This window comes from Podarcis melisellensis (assembly GCF_964234715.1).
Source record: "Podarcis melisellensis genome assembly, chromosome: 2".
Taxonomy (NCBI): domain Eukaryota; kingdom Metazoa; phylum Chordata; class Lepidosauria; order Squamata; family Lacertidae; genus Podarcis; species Podarcis melisellensis.
The window spans coordinates 51,280,305-51,301,507 of NC_138529.1; the positions used below are offsets into that span (position 1 = coordinate 51,280,305).

The 21,203-nt window shown below is 44.4% G+C and overlaps 1 long non-coding RNA gene across 1 annotated transcript in view; it reads right to left on the reverse strand.

Annotated features, from left to right (window-relative positions):
- Window positions 1-971: 971 nt before the first annotated feature.
- LOC309363739 overlaps window positions 972-21,203 on the reverse strand; it is a 50,876-nt gene continuing 30,644 nt past the window's right edge. The window contains exon 3 of the long non-coding RNA XR_014165566.1: window positions 972-1,203. This is a non-coding gene — a long non-coding RNA (uncharacterized lncRNA). The remainder of the gene's footprint in view (window positions 1,204-21,203) is intronic.

Here is a 21,203-nt window from a genome sequence, read left to right on the forward strand (position 1 = left end):
ATGGACTGGGAGGTGCGCTGTCATTCCAAGCCTCGCTGTTTTTCTCTAGAGCAAGTTTCTTAGCTTTCCATACACCCACCTCTCTGCCCATTTCCTTAAATGAAAGCCCCAGAAGGTCATCCAGCTCTCTGGGGGAAACCACCGATTTACAGCCAAAGCAGAAGCAGACTTGACTAAGGGCAAATACCAAGATCTGTTGTTAAGAAAAAGCTTGGAAAGTGCAACTGCATGCACCACCAGATGGAGAGCTTCCTTGATGTGCAACCACCTCTTGCTAATGCTTGTTTGCTATCTAATTGCTCAGTCTTGGGCTATTGGAGCTCTCTGTTTCCTGGTTCAAGACTGCATCCTTTCAAATGAAGCTCACACATCACCATATGTGTCTGATGACCACAGGGCAAGAGGGGAAAGTTATATTGCTGACAAATAATTGCAGTGTCTGCTTGCTTAACATTTGCAGCAAATCAACAGTGGCATTTGGAAGGGCTGCCTGGAGGTCTGGAGCTGTCAAGCTGGATAATGGCTTTAAATACCACTGGCTGGTAATAATGCTGGGCTTCAGTGCACAATGTTTAAATGTGTAAAGAGAGCCATTCTAAGAAGCACTTTTCTTCTGCTTTCTATATGCCCATCTGCTGACACCCGTTTTGGAGCAAAAAGGGTCACTGGGACCTCATGTAACATACTCGGCCTCTGACCTTGAGAGGATAAGGCAGCTTTATTGTGCATAACAATGTTATTTGCATTTAACCTCTGGCCAAATTCTCCATGGGTTTCACGAGTTAGGCAGCATATGAGCTCAATGATATTTGATGGGAACGCTCCCAGGGAAATCTGCCGCTTTGACAGGTGCGATTCTCTTTCCAAAAGAACTGGACTGAGGACTATACAGATGCTGTGATGGAGTATGAGATCATGATTCTTCAATATGGTAGTCGTGCTACAACAATCAACCTGAATTTTCCTGAAAGCACAGGCAAGCATGATGCTCTTGGACATGGAAGAAAAGTACTGGATGCTCATAGATTGTCTCTTTCCAGCTTATGTTGGCCATCTTTTTTCTGGCTATCCTCTGACACATTGCAGTAGTAAATTCACCAAAATTATAAACTGTACCACAGGGATGGGGAACCTGCAGGCTTCCTGCTGTTGTATGCCGTGAATCTTGGGGCAGAATCTGGGAGGGAAGAAGGTTGGCAAAATCTGTCAGAAGGGAGAAAGGAGAAGTAGTCGGTGGACGGGGATGGGAAGGGTTCGAGTTGTGCTCCCTAGGTGGAAGGAGAGCCACTCAAGCTGTCTCAGGCCTCATCTTCATTGTGGATCGAGGGCCCGACCCCCAATATGTGAAATAAACACACAAGGACACACGATATAAGGTTAATGGGCAAGAAAAGGCTACAACTTTATTGATTACAGCAGTGAAAAGGTATTGGCTTAGGCATTGGATGACTATAGGAGGTGGGTTTATTCAACAGTAGGTGGAGCCTGTTGATGCTAATTCAACTATAGGCTCACCCCCTGATGTCACTGAGGGCCGTGCCATGGCCTCCTGCCAAGCAGGCATCGGACGGAATACACGACCGCCAGATTCCTTAAACGGAATAACCCACGGTAGATAGCATAGGCGATGGCCACACCTAGCCCTTGACACACATGAATCCAATGCCTAACCTACCCACCAATACCACAAAAGTTGTGACGATTGCTACGAGGTAGGCGAAAAAACCAAAAAGCCTAATGCCAAATGGAAAAATTCCTACCAGGCCCCCCAGACAACCGGGGCGACCAACCTAAGGTCCATAGCAAGGCCAAAAACCTAGACCCTGAGCTAAATGGGAGTGGAGGGTGGGTGACTCGCTGCGGGACGACGACGACTGAGAAGGAGGTGGAGCTGGCCCCGCAGCATTAAGCTGCTAAACACGCCCCCTGGAGACACCTGGCTAGCTGCCTCCGGTGGGCGTGGGCACCAGCCAGGTGAGGAGGGACGGGGGCTATGGCCCCTGGCCAGGAGGTGGAGCTCGGGCTCCCGCCCACAACCACTCCCCTCTCTTCCAGGGAGGAGAGTCTTTGCAGGACATTGTCATGGTGACTGAGAAGCCAGCTCGCCAATCAATGGGTTCAGCAGGGTTGACAGAGACTGGGACTGAGAGTGAGGTAGCAGCACCAGACAAGCTTCCATCTCCAAGTATGTATCATCAGATGCAAACAGTTTGATGTCCTTTGCAGGGCTGCTTAGTTGCTATCTTTACACAGAAGACATGAACCACCTGAGTGATAGTCTATGCTTGGCTGTTTGAAAGCAAAGTAGGAAGGGCAAACCAGCCGTTGGGACAATGTCTTAGCTTGGGCCTAGTCATGTATTCTAGAACTCTGTTTATATATATGAGAACTTTATAATCTATAGTATGAGCTCATACATAGATCATGTACTGACTTCTTGAATAAAGCTTTTGGCTGTACCGTATTTTTCGCTCCATAAGACACACTTTTTTCTTCCTAAAAAGTAAGGGGAAATGTCTGTGCGCCTTATGGAGCAAATGCATGGTCCCTGGAGCCAAATTGCCCAGGGGCGAAAAGCAGATCATGCTTTTTTTTTTTTTTTTGGAAGAGGGAAGTGGGTGTTGAAACAAAGCTGCTGATTGGCAAGTGGTCGGAGGGAGATAAGGGACACTAGCAATAAAGGAGGCTGCCTGGTAGCGGGGAGGTTAAGAGCGAACATGCAAGAAGAGGAGACAGGAAGACTAAAGCAATGAGGAGAGAAATTAGAAGAAAAGGAGGAGCAAAAAACTGCTCCAGATAATAATAATAATATAATTTTATTTATATCCCACCCTCCCCAGCTGAAGCTGGGCTCAGAGCAGCCAACAACAATAAAAGTAACACAACATTCTAAAATCAATTCGTTTTAAAATTAATTCAAAATCAAATTCATGGCAACCATTGGGCTAGAGTTCTGTGAGGATTGCCAAAGGAAGGGGTCATACTGTGCCTTGGCCAAAGGCCTGGTGGAACAGCTCTGTCTTGCAGGCCCTGCGGAAAGATGTCAAGTCCCGCAGGGCCCTAGTCTCTTGTGACAGAGTGTTCCACCAGATTTGGGCCATGGCTGAAAAAGCTCTGGCTCTGGTTGAGGCCAGATCAAGGTTAAGGAAAAGACACTAAGGCAAACAAGAGGGAAGGGAGTGTTGAAAGGAAGCAGCTGATCGGTAAGCAATCAGGGAGGGAGATAAGGGACGCTAGCGATAAAGGAGGCTGCCTGGGAGGGGGGAGGTAAAAACCCATGGATCTTCAGGATTTTTGCATTAGGTCACCCCAAATTCACCATCAGATAACATAGCATGTCCATGGCTACAGCCTGCACACACAAAAACACGCATCCACTGTTGTGTGGGGCTGCAATGGCGCAAAAACATGGTTACAAAGCAGGGATCCACATGGATTCTCAGGATTTTTGCATTGGGCTACCCCAAACTCACCGTCTGTGGCCACAGCATGAACCACAAAAATCATACATCCACTGTTTTGTTCAGAATATTTTTTTTCTTGTTTTCCTCCTCTAAAAACTAGGTGTGTCTTATGGTCAGGTGTGTCTTATGGAGTGAAAAATACGGTAGTTCAGGAACTTATACTGCCTTGGGCTTCTGACTTTTTCCGAACATTTAACATTCGTGACGAAGGTGGGATCAATGAGCTTCTGCTGGTTGCCAGAGGCCCAAGGCCACACCTCAGCACCGCCGCCTGCCGCCTCGCAGTAAGCGCAACCTCACCACCTAGCTGGACTCAGCAAATAGTCCCGGAAATGAGACTAAAAACTGGGTGCGTCTTATGGTCAGGTGTGTCTTATAGAGCAAAAAATACGGTAATCCTGTGGAGAGTTTGAGTTCAGAGACTGAGAGTGGGAGCCAGCACAGTTGTAGGATTCTAATTCCCAGCGGCGGCAGCCACCAGGCCAAAGACAATGGCAGTTTTAGTCCAACAAAATCTGGAGCGCCATGGATTCCTCATCTCTGTGATGAAGAATGGGTTGTATTTACCAAAGTCATCCCATTAGCACCAGGGTTTCTGCCTATGCAACTGCACTTCCTCCTAAAAACAAAAGCTCAGTGTGCAATTCATTATCATCCGCAAAACTAAACTTTTGCCAGCAACTTGAGTGATGAAAGAAGCCCCTTTGGGAATGTGTGTTTGTGTGCTTATATTCCTTACCCTGGAACCTGAAAAGACTCAAGGATGGAGGAATGAAACTATACCAACTTCTGCTGATCATCAGTTTCTAGTAATTAATGGTTATCCATTGGTTATCAATTATTTCTAAGTTACCTCTATCATATCGAATTGCTGATAATTAGCACTAAATTGCCATATAATTGAATGTGTCTGAACTAACAAAAATGAAAATAGATACAGGTAGATGTCCCATTGCATTGCCCAAATATTGAAACAAAGTAGTAAAATGCTCTATACTTATTTATTTCTCTCCCAGGGCTCTTGGGAAAGGGGCGACAGTCAGAAAAGTTATTGCAAGCTCCCAGCCGGCTGTGATATCAACTAATCCAACAAAAGAATAAATATTTTAGCAGCATCCTATTAAAATGTGTAAGAACAAGCCACCTGCTGTCATTGAGGAGTTGTTTGCACTGCAGAGTTAGAGGACTCCAGAACAGCTAAATGGAGCTGGAGCTTGTTTCAAACTAATTAGTCAAAATGCTGAACTCTCATTATGCTGCACATTGTTGCTCAGTTTCCTTTCTTGAGGTGGGGGTAGGAAAGAAATTCTGTTTGTTTATTTTACTGTTTGGAGTGATACAGTCGTTCCAAAGCCAAAAACAACAACGGAGACTGATTTTGCCTAGTTGGTTTTAAAAAGCTGTGTAATTTTTATAAAATCAAATATTATTTGTTTGTAAAGCACTTTCTGCTAGTCATGCATACTTAAGAATCTTACATAAGTATGCACGACTAACAGAAAGCACTTTGCCAAAAGAGACTATTTTTGTTGTTGGAAATTATAAAGCTATTTAAAACTGGGGTTCTCCAAATGACCTGTTTTTTGAACATCCATCCTCATTTTCTTGCATAGAGTTTATGCTGAGATTAGACTATGTATGGTCTTTATGCATAATTTGCTCTGTTTTTGTTCACAAGGAAGTTATATGGCAAGAGTCCTTCATCCTGATTTTCTTACAGGGTGTTTAGAAGTGTTCCCGTTAATCATTTGCACACCTGACATTTTTCACCCGACATTTGCACACCCGACATTTGGCAAGGAGTTCCACAGGCCAGGGCTTGTCAGACTAAAGGCTCAGTCCCCCTGGTAAAGGCCAGCTGAATCTCAGGGTCATGTCGGACTACCAAATGCTCTACACACACAACCAGTTGGCTGCTATGCGGGAGGGCTTTTAAAGTCCTTTGGAATTACACCAAAGAGCCTCCTTGTTCTTGAGCAAGCAAAACTTTTGCCGCCCCAGCAGGAAGAGAAGAAATGAACACTGATTTTCATGCAGATGCTTGGAACCAATAGGAAGCAAGTTGTAGAATGGCAGGGGGACCAGTGTCCTATCATGAGATCTGTTGTTGACATTTGGGGTTGTTCCCTAACTACAGTGGTACCTCAGGTTACATACGCTTCAGGTTACAGACTCCGCTAACCCAGAAATATTACGTCGGGTTAAGTATTTGCTTCAGGATGAGAACAGAAATTGTGCTCCAGCAGCGCGGCAGCAGCAGGAGGCCCCATTGGCTAAAGTGGTGCTTCAGGTTAAGAACAGTTTCAGGTTAAGTACGGCCCTCCGGAACAAATTAAGTATTTAACCTGAGCTACCACTGTATACTCTTTTGTAATTTTGACACTGCCCCTTAGGGGCAAAGCAGTTCCTTTAGTTTGGTTTAACTTTCCTTTCCTGTCTTCAGATTTGTTAGTTACACCCAGTCAGGCACCAGAAGCAGCCTTTCTGGCCTCTAATAAGGTTTTTAGCCCTGTTCCACTGGTTGTTGGTGGAATTATTACAGCCTGTAATTCCATGGGAGAGCATGTGCTTTGCATGCTGAAGGGCCTACACAGGTTCAATTCCTGGCTTCTCCCCTTTGTGATGCTCCAGTTCTCCCATTGTACCAAACACCTTACTCCTTTTGTCCAATTAACGACAGCATAGAAAATAACATTAATAAAGAAACAACAACCTACCTAAACAGAACTGGTAATATGGGAGGTTAATCAGCTTGCATAGTTAAATCAATGGCATAACAATTAGCCTCACGTTTCTTTCTCTCATGCGCTGCTGCATTCACTAGATCCTGCATCCTTCCCACATGCAACCTTGTGGTATATGGAGTGCTGACAAGTTCAGTTTTAGGCACCGTAGGTGGTAGCATTTCATTAACCAGTCAAATCATGTGTAGAGATGAAATGCAAATGCTTCATTGGAAAATTAATGAATTGTTGTCTGATTCAGCTTTAATCTGAATTAATGTTTTGATTCCAGCTGCAGCGCCAGTAACGTCAAGGACAGTAGTGCATTTCTAATTTCCACTTGGACTCTAAATTGTCGGTGTAATTGGCTTCATAGATCTCAGTCACTGATAGGGCGGACCTCCCCTCAGAAAAGGGGGGTTGCAAAGGAACAATGTGTTAAGTAAAACACTATTCATTTCACTCAAGGGGTAGGAAAGAGAACAATGGGCCGTAGAAGTCAGCATTCAGAAAGGACTAGGCCACTGGTGCATTCTGGGTGACTCACTTCCAACTCAAATGAGTATAATCTGGGATAATCTATTCATTATATTAGTCTAACTAGCCCAGCATCATTATATTTTGAGGCAGCTGGGCCACTAGTCATCAAAAGGCTGATGTTCAGTGGTGGTTAGTTATATGTGGGGCTGCCTCTGAAATGGTTCAGAAATGTCAGCTGGTGTAGAATTCAGCAGCCAGGCAAGACTGGGGCAAGACGGTTTGAGCATATTATGCCAATCTTGGCCCACCTGCGCTGCTTGTAAATTAGTTTCCAGGCCCAATTCAAAGTGCTGGTTTTGGCCTATAAAGCTTTAAATACCCCAGGGACCACCTTTTGCAATATGATCCAACTGCAACCGTATGTGTGTGTGTGTATACATACATACATACATACATACATACATACATACATACATACAGTGCTTTTTCTGGGGGGGACGCAGGTGTATGCATGCCCCATTTTGTGAATCTTTCTACTTTTCTCCATTTATTCTTCCCAATCTAAACTATAAAATGGTGATTTTCTTGAGTCAAAATGAGAGTACATATTTTTAAAGAAAAAAGCACTGTGTGTGTGTGTGCTAGTGTGCGTACATGTGCGCGCGCACACACACACACAAATGAGAGAATGAGAGAGAATTCCTGGATGCCAAGATCCAAGTCTGGGGATAAGTACTCTTTGGTGAGAGAACTCCAGCAGAGATTTAAAGTCACAAAATGCACAGCAAAGTAAAGCATGGAAATATAAGCTGTTAGACCTCTAAAATATGCACTTCCGAGTGAGCTTCAAAGTTTTCCATTTCCCTTAGCATTTAAAAAAAATGCACACATTTGTTAAGTGCTTTTTCATACGTCAGTCAGAAAAGTTGCACAGGCAGTAAAACTTAGTTTAGTTACAAATTTGTAAAAGTTCCTAGGTTATTGGTATAGAAACTCAAGAGTGGCTGGTGAGAGCCATGCTACTGAGTGGGAGCAACCAGCTCAAACCTTGTCACATACTGAGATTTACAGGTAGGCTGGGAGGGAACAATAGGGTTGATTACCTATTACCTCCCAAGGTAAGTGAAGTGACATAGCTAAGTCTGGCAGGACAGCTTACTCTATGGTATTAACCCCTTCATGCATCAATCAGACTTAAGCATGTAGATTATATAGAACTGGCTATCCCACATGAGGGAGATTGGAATAGTCGTCCCTTGAGATCCCTTCCGACTCTACAATTCTGTAATTCTAATGCAGCCTTTGATGGTGAAAGACATGGAACATGGTGAAAGACATGGAACATGGTGAAAGACATGGAACAAGGTCGTATCAGATAATCTTAACACACATGAGTGATAATACAGGAGAAGGCATTCTCTGAGATGCATTCATTCAAGCAGTTCAAACAGATTTGGTGAATTTAAAGCTTGACAAAGCTGTGCTGCAAACCTGCAGAAGATTTGTGTGACCTGTGTTTTTTGCACATTTAATAATGGATTGATGTTTTCATTCTAACTATAGCTCTAGTAATGTCAAGGACAAGCATGCTATACTCTGTTGCAAAGCAAAGTGACAAAATATGAGATAAGATATCTAAAAAGTATGAATATGGAAAGTGAACGCTATGGTATGATAATCCTAGGAATAAAATAAAGTAGATTTAAGTCTTACCCTCCAGAGCAGGAGAAGACAAGCTTGCTCCCTCTTCCATGTGACAGTCCTTGAGATATTTGAAGATGGCTCTCATATCTCCTCTCAGTCTTCTCCTTTCAAGACTAAGCATTCCCAGCTCCCTCAACCACTCCTCATAAGGCTTTGTTTCCAGATCCTTGATCATCTTGGTAACCCACTCTGCACACATTTCAGCTTGTCTATCGTGACCCGGAAGTGTCTGCGGACAGCGCTGGCTCCCGGCCTATAGAGTGAGATGAGCGCACAACCCTAGAGTCTGGCAAGACTGGCCCGAATGGGCAGGGGTACCTTTACCTTATCTTTCTTAAGGGGGACGCGGGTGGCGCTGTGGGTTAAATCACAGAGCCTAGGACTTGCTGATCAGAAGGTCGGTGGTTCGAATCCCTGCGACGGGGTGAGCTCCTGTTGCTCGGTCCCTGTTCCTGCCAACCTAGCAGTTCGAAAGCACCTCAAAGTGCAAGTAGATAAATAGGTACTGCTCTGGTGGGAAGGTAAACGGTGTTTCCGTGCGCTGCTCTGGTTTGCCAGAAGAGACTTAATCATGCTGGCCACATGACCTGAAAGCTATACGCCGGCTCTCTCGGCCAATAAAGCGAGAGTCGGCCACGACTGGACCTAATGGTCAGGGGCCCCTTTACCTTTACCTATTTTTCTTAAATTTTGATGCCCAGAAGTGGACACAGTATTCCAGGTATGTTCTACGGCAGAATAGAGTGGTACTATTACTTCTCTCACTCCAGGCCATTCACCAAGCTGCCTGAGGCAAATGGGAGCTGGAGACTAGCAACATCTGGAAGGCCACAGGTCTCCTTATGTAGTGTTAAGAAACTTTGCTTCTTATACAAAAACAGAGAACTGGGATCATAAAAGTAGAATATGAGACACACAGACAAAAATGAAATGAAGCATCGGCTGAAATGAAGCATTCACACTGAAAAGTAAGGTGTGTAGGATGATCAGCAGGTGTGTGCTATCTGATAACTTCAAATATGGAAAATACAGATTGGATTTAAAAGGATAGGTTATAGCAGCCTTCCCCAACCTCATGCCCTCTAGATGTCTTACTGGGCTACAACTTCCATGATCCTTGCCAACAGGTCACCCTGGCTGGGGCTGATGGGACTCCAAAACATCTGAAGGGCATCAGTTCAAGGGAAGGCTGGAGTATAGCAAATCAAAAGAAATTATTTCAAGTCACTGAACACTGAGAACCCAAGAGACTTCAGAATGAGATTGTATGTACAGATATCCATTTCACTGAAATTTCCGTTTGCCTAGAAGCAGCCTCTTGGTGGTGCCATCTGTGACAAAAGTATGTACAAGGGCACAGCTTTCCAGCTGCAGGCCTTCCTTCCCTTGGAAGATTGACTGAGCTCTAGAAGTGGATATTATAGACTTTTATGCCACTGAATCATTCATTAAGCAGCCAAGGTCCTCAGAGTTAGGCCAATAGAGAGAGACACAAATGTTTTTTGTTTCTAAAGGAATAAAAGTAATCTGGATAATCTATGAGCCAGAGGTAGTTACATTTTAAAAGTGTTAGGATAAATTTGATATCTTAGCTTGGCCCACAGGGCAAGTCCAGTTCTCAGGGGGCAGGCAGTCCACTGGCCAGAGTAGCTAGCAGATCAGTTGGTTAGTCAGAGGAGAAACGAGTTGGATTACTTGAATATGAGCTGCAGGACCTCAGGCTGCTCTGAGGTTGACAATTTGATGCAGGGGTAGTTAGAGCCAGGTGTGCCAACTTGATTAAAATATTTGGGGGCCACGTAAGCCCTGCCCCACATATTCGATCACAAGATGCGGCACACACATACCATTTGAATGGCAATGCCCATCAACTTTCGGGGGCCCTCAAATATTTTATGAGAGTGGGCAAAGGGACCGCAGCCTCTAGGAGTTGGCTCCTATGGTTAGAACCAAACAGAGTTCTTATTTACTTGTGCAGCGAGCAGTTATCTTTCAGAGACTCTAGGATTCCTAGCAGAGGTTCTGACCCGGGGCGGGAGGGGGGCCTTTCCTGGCTTTCGTCAGGTCCACCACCACACCTGCAACATTTAGGGAAAGAAGAACGAGCCTACTTCTAATCTGTGTCACTGTCTCCAGATTCACAAGTAAATTATATCCCTTTTCTGCAGTAATCCGCATTTCTTTTTTTAAAAAACAAAACCTGTATGAAAATACAAATTTAAATATGTAGTTAAGTATGTAATTTTTGGTCTGAAGTTACTGTCTGTATTCAGCTTGTGTTAGCAAAATACTTTATATCTGCTTATTATTTGTGTATTTTTAAATTATTTCCCTGTAGTATGAGGGCTAACAGCAGGACAACAAAAATGGATTTAATGAGCCCTTATGGTCGCTAAGAGACTTCTACTTCGAGCCTGCAAAGATAAATACTCACCATCTATTATACAATGGCTTGAAGGCCTTAATGTCCTTGCTATGTTTGAATGTACTTTATAGAAACATACTTAGAAGAATGAGCTAGCTATTGTTTGGATACCTATTCAGACATTTGAATGGCGTATATCGATCCGTGTTTGTAAACTGGGATGGATATGTTGATGTTTATTGCACTGAGAACAGGAGCTGACAATATTGTTTTTGTTCTGTTGTGTTCCCTCTTCTTTATGTGTCTGTGTTTCTTTTGTATTTTCTTTAACAAATTTACAATTTAAAAGCTCAATAACAAGTATGTATTTTTGAACATACAGTTGTATCTCAGAAGTCGAACGGAATCCGTTCCAGAAGTTCGTTCGACTTCCAAAATGTTTGGAAACCAAGGCGCAGCTTCCGATTGGCTGCAGATGCTCCTGCAGCCAATCAGAAGCCGCGGAGGCCGCGCCAGACGTGACGTTTGGGCTCCAAAGAACATTCTCAAACCGGAACACTCACTTCTGGGTTTGCGTGTTGAGGTCCCCAAGCCACCCCTCAAATAACTCACAACTCACACATAATTTTTGTTTAAGGTTTTTGGCATAATTTTGGCCACAACTTTATTAAAATACATATCTCTGAGTGGTTGCTTAGGCATTGGTTAAGACTATCTGCCCCCCCCCCCCGCCTGGGGACAAAACTGACAACCAAACAATGCCAGTAAGGGAAAACAATATTGGGGAGCAAAGGAGCTGAGTCACAGGCCCTCAGTGCTCACCCGCATGCTTCCTGGGGCTTGCCAGCCCTAGCCCCTCTCCAGGGATTCAGATGAAATCTTGGCAAGCCCTGGATTCCTTTAACGGAATTCCCTTCCGCAGCAGCATTGGAGGGGCAGGCACAGCCAATCCTTACCCCTCCTCCAACCAGTTGATAACCAATGCCTAACTACCAACCATACAAGTTGTGACAATTTGCTACGCAGTAGGCAAAAACCAAATGGCCCAGCCAATCAGCCAGATGGACAAAATTCCTACCAGGCCCCTGCCCCAATGGCAGACAACCCCATGACAGGCATAGCAAGGTCAAGCAAAACCTCTGAACTGAGGGCGGGTGGGTGGGTGATCCGGCTCACGCAGCGAAAGAGAAAGCACCAAGCTGTGTGCTCAGAATTTAAACAGTTTGGTCCCTCCCACCAAATTAGCAACAAGTAAATTCCCCCAGCAACACAGCCAACCAATTAAATGCCATGGTTATATTTTATCACCCTACCTGGCAAGAGAGGGGTGACTCAGCGGACCCCACCGCAACACGTGCTCTCATTTAGGGAGAACACGCTTTGCGGCATTTGGGAGCCAAACCGTTTGACTCCCATGGCGTTTGGCTTCCTAGGTACAACTATATTTGGCTCAAAATATGCATCTGTAAGGTTGCAAGCCTAACTGTCTCATTCAGTGCACTACTGGACTCTCCCCAGGAGGACAGAATGGACCCACTATAAGCCATGGGATGAAAATAAACTACACCAGCACCTGGCAGGTCTGTCAAAGTACTGGGAAGGCAGAGCATCTTTCAGAGTTGCATGTGGCATCTTCTTTATATAGCTTTCCATGAATGCTGAAAATGCACCTGTTTACCCTGGCTTTTGACACTTGAGGTGTATATTTTTAGTGCCTACCTTATTTTTTTGTAAGTAGCTTTAAACTGTTTTTAACATTGTGTTTCAATACAAGTTAGTCACAATTTGCACACGTTCAACTTGTGTGCATTCATCTTTACGCACTTGGCAAAAAGATGTATTAAAATTAAAAGGGGGGAGTCTGGGGGGGAGCTTGGGCAAGCCCACCCATCATTGCACCCAATGTGTTTTGACTATTCATGCTTTTGGCTTTACACACTATCCCTGGAACGTAACCCTCGCATCGGGATTCAGGCCTCATCATGGGACTGAAACTGCCTTGGTCGCGCTGGTTCATGATCTCCGGCGGGCTAAGGACAAAGGTGAGAGTTGTTTCCTAGTTCTGCTGGATCTCTCAGCGGCCTTTGATACAATTGACCATAACATCCTTCTGGACCGTCTAGAGGGGCTGGGAGCTGGGGGCACTGTCATACAGTGGGTTCGCTCCTTCCTCCTGGGCCGTGTTCAGAAAGTGGTGGGGGGGATGAGTGTTCAGACCCCTAGGCCCTCACTTGTGGGGTGCCTCAGGGTTCCGTCCTCTCCCCCATGCTTTTTAACATCTATATGAAGCCGCTGGGAGAGATCATCAGGGGGTTTGGACTGGGTGTCCATCAATATGCAGATGATACCCAGCTCTACCTGTCTTTCAAATCAGAACCAGTGAAGACGGTGAAGGTCCTATGTGAGTGCCTGGAGGCAGTTGGAGGATGCATGGCGGCTAATAGATTGAGGTTGAATCCTGACAAGACAGAGTACTGTTTTTGGGGGACAGGAGGCGGGCTGGTGTGGAGGACTCCCTGGTCCTGAATGGGGTAACTGTGCCCCTGAAGGACCAGGTGCGCAGCCTGGTAGTCATTTTGGACTCACAGCCGTCCATGGAGGCGCAGGTCAATTCTGTATCCAGGACAGCTGTCTACCAACTCCACCTGGTACGCAGGCTGAGACCCTACCTACCCGCGGACTGTCTCGCCAGAGTGGTGAATGCTCTAGTTATCTCCCGCTTGGACTACTGCAATGCGCTCTACGTGGGGCTACCTTTGAAGGTGACCCGGAAACTACAACTAATCCAGAATGCAGCAGCTAGACTGGTGACTGGCGGCGGCCGCCGAGACCACATAACACCGGTCTTGAAAGACCTACATTGGCTCCCAGTACGTTTCCAAGCACAATTCAAAGTGCTGGTGTTGACCTTTAAAGCCCTAAACGGCCTCAGTCCAGTATATCTGAAGGAGTGTCTCCACCCCCATTGTTCTACCCGGATGCTGAGGTCCAGCACTGAGGGCCTTCTGGCGGTACCCTCATTGCGAGAAGCAAAACTACAGGGAACCAGGCAGAGGGCCTTCTCGGTACTGGTGCCCGCCCTGTGGAACGCCCTCCCATGAGATGTCAAAGCGATAAACAACTACCTGACATTCCGAAAACATCTTAAGGCAGCCCTGTTCAGGGAAGTTTTTTATGTGTGATATTTTAGTGTATTTTTTATTTCTGTGGAAGCCGCCCAGAGTGGCTGGGGAACCCCAGCCAGATGGGCGGGGTACAAATAATAAATTATTATTATTATTATTATTATTATTATTATTATTATTATTATTAAAGTTGAGAGTGACCTGTATTAACGTGCCTTGATTTTTGTAACCCACCCTTAGGGTGAAGAATGGGTAATAAATTGTAATAAGAAGAATAACTGTAGTAAATAATAGACAGGCCGTTGGCTTGATCTAGCAGAGCTCTTTTTAAGTTCTCCAACTCAGAAACATAACCTTTCATTCCATTAAGAATCTAAACCAGGCCACATTCATTTTCAGGACATCTGTTGGATATCCGTGTGAAGACTTTCCAAAAGCTGGTTGGAAAACAACTCCAGGGTTTGGCCTTTAATGGCTAAATTTGTAGACATGTTCAGAAAGAAATCTCAGAATCTCACCAACAGTGTTGGAATAGTTATCTTGTTTCTACCTATTTGATTTATTTCACGTCACTGAGGTGCTTTGTTATATGCCAGATGGATGAAGACAGAATTATACTCTGAGAGCTCTGAAAAATGCTGTGTAATAAAAGAAATGGCTGTGCTTGAAAGTTTAAGTTCATTGTTAATGCTGCCTCAGAAAGAATAATGCTATATTTGCTCTGAGCTTCTGAACAACAAATCTCATTTTAGAGGGCTTGGGATGTGGATTGTGTTTTTTTATGTATGGTAACAGACACAGAAAGTTTCAGTTTTTCCGCTTGGCTTCCCTGGAAACATTAAAGGCTTGAACTTTGTGAGAAGAACCCTAGAGATTCTCCCCATTGTTGCTTTTGATTCTGTCCTGCCCTTTCTGTTTATTAAATCAGTGCATTCCAAACATTTATTTTTGAGGCACACTTTCCATAATTCTTAGCTTTGCTTCTCCATAACACCTGAATCAACGGAGGGTGTGAAAACTCTGGACCAGTGTCTGAATACAGTGGTGGACTGGATGAGGCCAGATAAACTGTGCTTGAATGCTGGGAAGATAGGGGCTCTTTGAGTGGGTGGTTCCCCTGTTCTGGAAACTAGCTCCATTAACTAAGAACCCCAAAATCTGGGATCCCCTCAAAACAGGTGCCAAAGTTTTGTAATTGTTTCAAAGCACTTTGTAGCAAACCCCCACATTTTCTAGCACCCCACAGATTAATTGATGCATCAAACTCGGGTTCTTAGTTAGCAAACAAAAACCCAACGTTGTCTGATCCCCTTGAAACAGGTGTGGAAGTTTCGTACAGTAATCGTTTTATAGAGTTTTGCAGCAACCCCCCCCCCCCCGCGCAACTTGTAGCATCCCACAAATGGAGCAATAGACAATTTTTATTTGTTAAAAATAATTCTTTAAAAATTCCTTCACGAAATGTGAATTTTGATCAATAAAACTGTATTTTTTATCAGCTTTAAACATTTCAAACGTATGTGGGGTGCTACAAAATGCGGGGTTTTCACAAAAAGCACTACAAAACGATTACAAAACTTTGACACTGGTTTTGAGGGGATTGGACAATGTTGGGTTTTGAGGTGACCCTGTGATTCTCAGGTTTGAGTGTCTATTGCTCTGTTTGTGGGGGGCTACAAATCATGGGGTTTTTGTTACAAAATGCTACAAAATGATTTAAAATTGAAGGGATTGGACAACGTTGGTTTTTTTGGTGACCCCGTGACCCTCGGTTTTGAGTGTCTATTGCTCTGTGGGGTGCTACAAAGTGTGAGGTTTTCACCACAAAATGCTACAAAACGTTGGCACCAGTTGGAAATTTGCATGTTACCTGTTCTCTCCCGAAAGGATACTCCTGAGTGCATCTTTACCACTTTGCCCAAGTGTCCTCTTGTACCTTTTATTGGTCTTTAGTGAAATTCATTCTGACTTGTTTGCAGGGAGGTTATATGACAACCTCCCTAATTTGGTTGTGCGGTGCTTATACATGCTCCCATTAATCATTTGTTCATTCCACAATTTTCAATGCAGTTCACCATCACTTTCCTAACTGCAAAAATCCCAGTTTTAAAAACAAAAGTGGAATTGTTGCACTAGGCCTTCAATCCATTTTAACCTAAATTTCCTGTATGCCCATGAATCCCTCTTGTGGAATACTGAGAATATGGAAGCAGAATGTAGGAGTGCTGCAGTATCCACTCCACAGGTGACCAGGATCTAAATAGGCTCTGCAAATTATTTATTTTTAACAGTTTTCCTGAAAATGTTTATATTGACTATATTGTAAAAAATAACCATGCCACCATTCTCCTCCATGCCCCTCTCATACGGTTTCTGTGTGAAGGCACTTAATAATGCTCCTGCATTGTTGGGAATGAATTAGAGAGATTTAATTGATTTAAAAACCAGTGCTGGCGGGGAGAAGAATGGATGAGCCAACACTGTTACTGCTAAGTGCAGCATAAATGGTTTGGTGTTTTTTTTTTTGCCATGAGTGCATGTCAAAAAATCCTTTCCCACCTTCTCTCACAGTGGCTGTTTAAATTGTGTGTGTGCTTGTGACACTTGCCTTTCAAAGCCCTGAGATAATAAAAACCCTCTATCGTGCTCCATCGCCAGGCCAAATTATCCAATGTCCTATAGTTATATTTAGCTATCTCTGGTGTTGTGGAACAAAGGGCAGAAAAACATGTAGTTTTTTAAATCTGGCACTGCTCTGCAAAAAGCACATGATGCATCTTTTATATTTAGCTCCTTTGGTTGTTTGAAGTACAGACGGGCAGTCCCCTTTCAATGTGACATTTAAAACAGCCCTAGGAAAATGGAAAAGGAGGACAATCCCTGCCCCCTGCCCCCAAAAGCCAAACGATACAGCTGGAAAATATGCATCGGCTTACTTGAGCTGACATATATCAGAAAAGGGGCCTGAAATTGGTTACACAGAAGAACGTAGAGGCCACAACTTTTTCAGAAAAGGCAAAATGAAGTATTTTTCAGTTCATACACCCATAAAGTCTTGCTCATGAGCAAGAAGCAGATTACAAGACATGTTCTGACATCCTCCGGTTAAAGGGCAGCTTTACTCCAACAAAAATATCACCCTACCTTTCTCCCGAATCATTATCCCTCCTTAGAGTGCCAGCTGTCGGTGCCTGGGGCTGTGGGTGCTATGCAGCATACACGGCCCTGGCACCGAATTTTGTGGGTGCCTGGCCCCTTCATGGGCAATTTTGTGGGTGCTCAGGCATCCAGGGCTCCAGGGAATTGGCACCTATGCTCCCTCTCTTTCCCTCTCCCCTCTTCTTCTCTGTTAATTGTGGTAACTCTGTTTATAACTTTGAAGTGTAATCTTTAGAGCTGTGCACCAGATTCGGCTGAGGCCCTAGGCCTGAACTGCATTAAGCTGACTTGGGGGAATATGGCTGTGAGTTGGGTGAGGTTGAAGTAGCCCCAGATCACAGTGGGCTGCTGGCCCAGAGTGATCCGAGACTGTCAGGCGGTGTGCTAGGAGAACTGCAAACAGGGCCTACCCAGCTGCTGTGTCTTCATGGACATGGGTGGTTGCCTCCCCCCCCCCCCATCTCTCCTTTAGCCTTGCCCTCAAATTGTTTTGAGGACAAATCTCAGGCAGGTGGTCCTCAAGGCAGCCCAGATCAGATTGGCCTGATCAGTGGGCCATAGAGTGGATGGGGAATGGACGATCATTTGACTGATCAGCAATGTGACTGTGGTTCATTTGAATCCTCAACCTCAAATCTGACCAGCTGGGGGGTTGGACAGTGTACAATGGAAAACTGAGCTTGATTGAGCTTTGAAGAGGTGCCTGATATTGAGTCAAACTAATAGGAACTCTGACGTCGTCCACTTAGGCCTAATAAACAGCAGCATTCCTGTATCAGACTTTATTTGACACTCCTACTCCCTGAGAGCCTTTTAATTGTTATGAGATTTTCCTGCTAAGCAAGTGTTCTGGGCCAAATACACATTCCACTTACAGTGGTACCTCGGGTTACAGATGCTTCAGGTTACAGACTCCGCTAACCCAGAAATAGTACCTTGGGTTAAGAACTTTGCTTCAGGGTGAGAAGAGAAATTGTATGGCGGTGGTGCAGCAGCAGCAGCAGCAGCAGCAGCAGCAAAAGCAGCAGCAGTGAGAGACCCCATTGGCTAAAGTGGTGCTTCAGGTTAAGAACAGTTTCAGGTTAAGAACAGACCTCTGGAACACGTTCTTAACCCGAGGTACCATTGTACTGTGTAGCCAGTAGCAGCCAGTGGAGCATCAAGGATGGGGCTTGTTGATGACCTGACCCCCAGCACCAACCTGCCAAGTCACGCTACTGCACCTGCACTAGGCCAACCTCCTCATTGCCTCGAACACTCCCTCTCTGTATTGTAGTAAGCAGCTGCAAGGCACTGCGTTGGGAAGCCAAGTCAGCAATACAGCCCTGCCACCCGCTACGCTATGCAGCATGTTGCTGTTTTCCATATTTGTTCACTATTGGCCTGACCCAGCAGAGCTTTTCTTATGCCCTTTTGGAGCTTTTTGTGTTGATAGGGTGGCAATATGTCCCGCACATTGCATAGGACTGCCCTCTTATTTGAAGGTGTCCTCTATTTGAAAGGCTGTCAGAGCACAGTCCTCCATCTGAAGGGTTTGTAGAATTGTAGAGTTGGAAGGGAACACGAGGGTTGTCTAATCCAACCCCCTGCAATGCAGGAATCTTTTTGCCCAATGTGATCCTGAGATTAAGAGTCCCATGCCCTGTCGAGTCCAAGGCTGGGTTACAGATAAACAACCATCTGAAGGGAAAGCATGGGATTGGTCATCAAAACTTTGCTCCTGGACAGCAGACGGAGCAGATGCAAAGTTCACCTGGTCATAGTCTTCCCCTCTACGGTGAGATGTGGTTTAATTTCTATTGATGTTCATTTATTATTTCTTGATTTGCACCTCTACATTTAAATGAGCCGATGTGGAGCTTATGCAAACCACTTAAAAAAGAAGGTGATTCCTTTCTTCTCCTTTGGCAATCTTTAATGGCCAGCCTGCCTGTTAGGTTGACATAACTTGCCCCTTGACTCCACAATAGCATGTAAGCAACTGGATTGTGTGATCAAGCCCCATGAATTAGCCAGCAATGAATTGTGCTGGCTAATCAAGGAGTGCCCTCCAGATGTTCTCCTCTTGTGCCACGCCAGATTAGCTGCTCTGTATATGTGTGGGTTGAACTGTGTCTCTCTGGAAATCCCTAGCGCCTTGAACAAGTGAGAGGGGTGACGAGTGGAAGATGTGGGGGAAGCTGGTAGCATGTTTGTCGAGAGCTAATGCCTGGTTTTCTTTGACTCTTTTGTGCGCTATCTATAATTGCTTGCTGTACAGACAGCAACACTTGGCATCTCAGGGATCTGAGGAGCTCTGTGCTGTAGAAAAACCGTCTACCTATAGAGACCTTAGCTCATGCGCTCTAGGAAGGCTATAGAGCCTCTCAGGAATTATGACCTCCTGTCCAGCTAGGTGTATGTAACTCTATATTATTTATACACTCACTTACACATAACCTAGAATGAGTTTGCTTCAAGGGCTCATGGTTCACAGAGAAGTGCAATCTCCTGAGGATTTTCTCTTTCTTTTCTTTCATTAAATATTCTTTGTCCGGAACCATTGGCAAACCTTGTAAATCGCCCGGCAGTTAAGCACCCTGAGCAAAAAAAAAAAAAAAAAAAAAAAAAGTGCAGTTGATGATGAAGCAATGATTTATAGGACACGGGGAAGCAGGTTCAAACAGGCAACAAACGAATCAATCGCTAGGAAATACAGTCACATACTTACAGCCTTATCAGCTCTCAGAAAGAAAAATACCAGCACTTGCAAGGCTTCAAAATGAATGCCTTTGGAGGCATTTTTCCTATTAGAAACTGTAGTCTTTCCCTCTGTCTCTAGGCTGAACATACAGTGTCACATACATACATACATACATACATACATACTTTTTTCTTCTTTTTATGTCACTTTTCCACAGTTCAAACCATGCTCAAGAAGCTTGCAACTTGAAAAGAATACATAATTACAACATGAAAAAACACATGACTACAACATAAAAAAGTAGCCCTAAACAATCATTAAAACATTAAAAATACACAAAAGGAACAATGGGCTGCAATTTGTACATGGGTATCTTTCTGTTGTATCCTGGGTGAATGGTATGTGCTCTGTAGGAAGTCCCAGATCTAATTCCTGATGTTGCCAATTAAAAGGATCCCAGGGATCAGGGTTTAGAAAGATCTCTGCCTGAGACCCCAGGGAATCAGCTGCCAGAGTACACAATACTGTCTCTCAGCATTCAACCTTCTCCATGCAGCTTCTGGCTTACAAATGCTCAACACTGATCAAAATCTATCTAGCCCACCCATAGCAGAAGAATTCATAGAATTGGAAGAGGACTCGCCCTTTTAAGGCAGTCAGTGAAGGCATTGAAGAGAGCTGGGAGCTGGGATCTCAATCTCTCTTCCACATGTTCACTTGTCATCTGAAATGGACTGCTTGGGTCCTGCAGCAAACAACTGGGAACAGAGAAAGGATATAAAGATCCTTCTTTTGTCTCCAGTGCTGCAGTGCTGAATTGGGAATGGGGGGGAACTATCGCACGTAGATGTCCATGAGGTTATTACATGGCCACAGGACTATGAACAGTTCAGCTGGAAGGTCAGGCAGATGTTTGTGATGATCCCACCTTTCATCTGAATCCCTGTTAGTGAATGACTCTATGGAAACTGGCATGTGTGGCGAGAGATTTGAGCCAGCCTGTTTGCTATGCAGTTGTAGGCACAGATTTGTAATTACTTGGGGTCTTCTGTAAAGCAGAGAAAAGTTAAAACCCTGACATCTTCTTGGCACTTGAGGCAAAATGGTAAGTTGCCAAGTTTAGCCAAGAAGTTGGACAAATTGACTGGGAAAATAAGATATGTCCGAAACCAAAGGTTCATCGAGGATTGGGGAAAATTTGTAGATTATCTGAAAAATATATGTGAGGTGCAAACAATGCTAGTGGGGTTCCAAGAAGCACTGTAAAACTTTAAGAGGTATTGTCGCATGAAAATAGAAAAGGGAGGGAAGACAAATGGCAATGCAAATAAAGGAATGCGTAACGTAAGGGTTAAAATGGATGATTACCGGAGAAGCTGAAGGAAGACCAAAATTTGTACTTTGTCAAAATTAGTTAAAATTTGGATAAAATTGTATGATTGTATTGAAAATTAATAAAAATTTATTATAAAGAAGTTGGCTATATTTGTATGTGTGTGC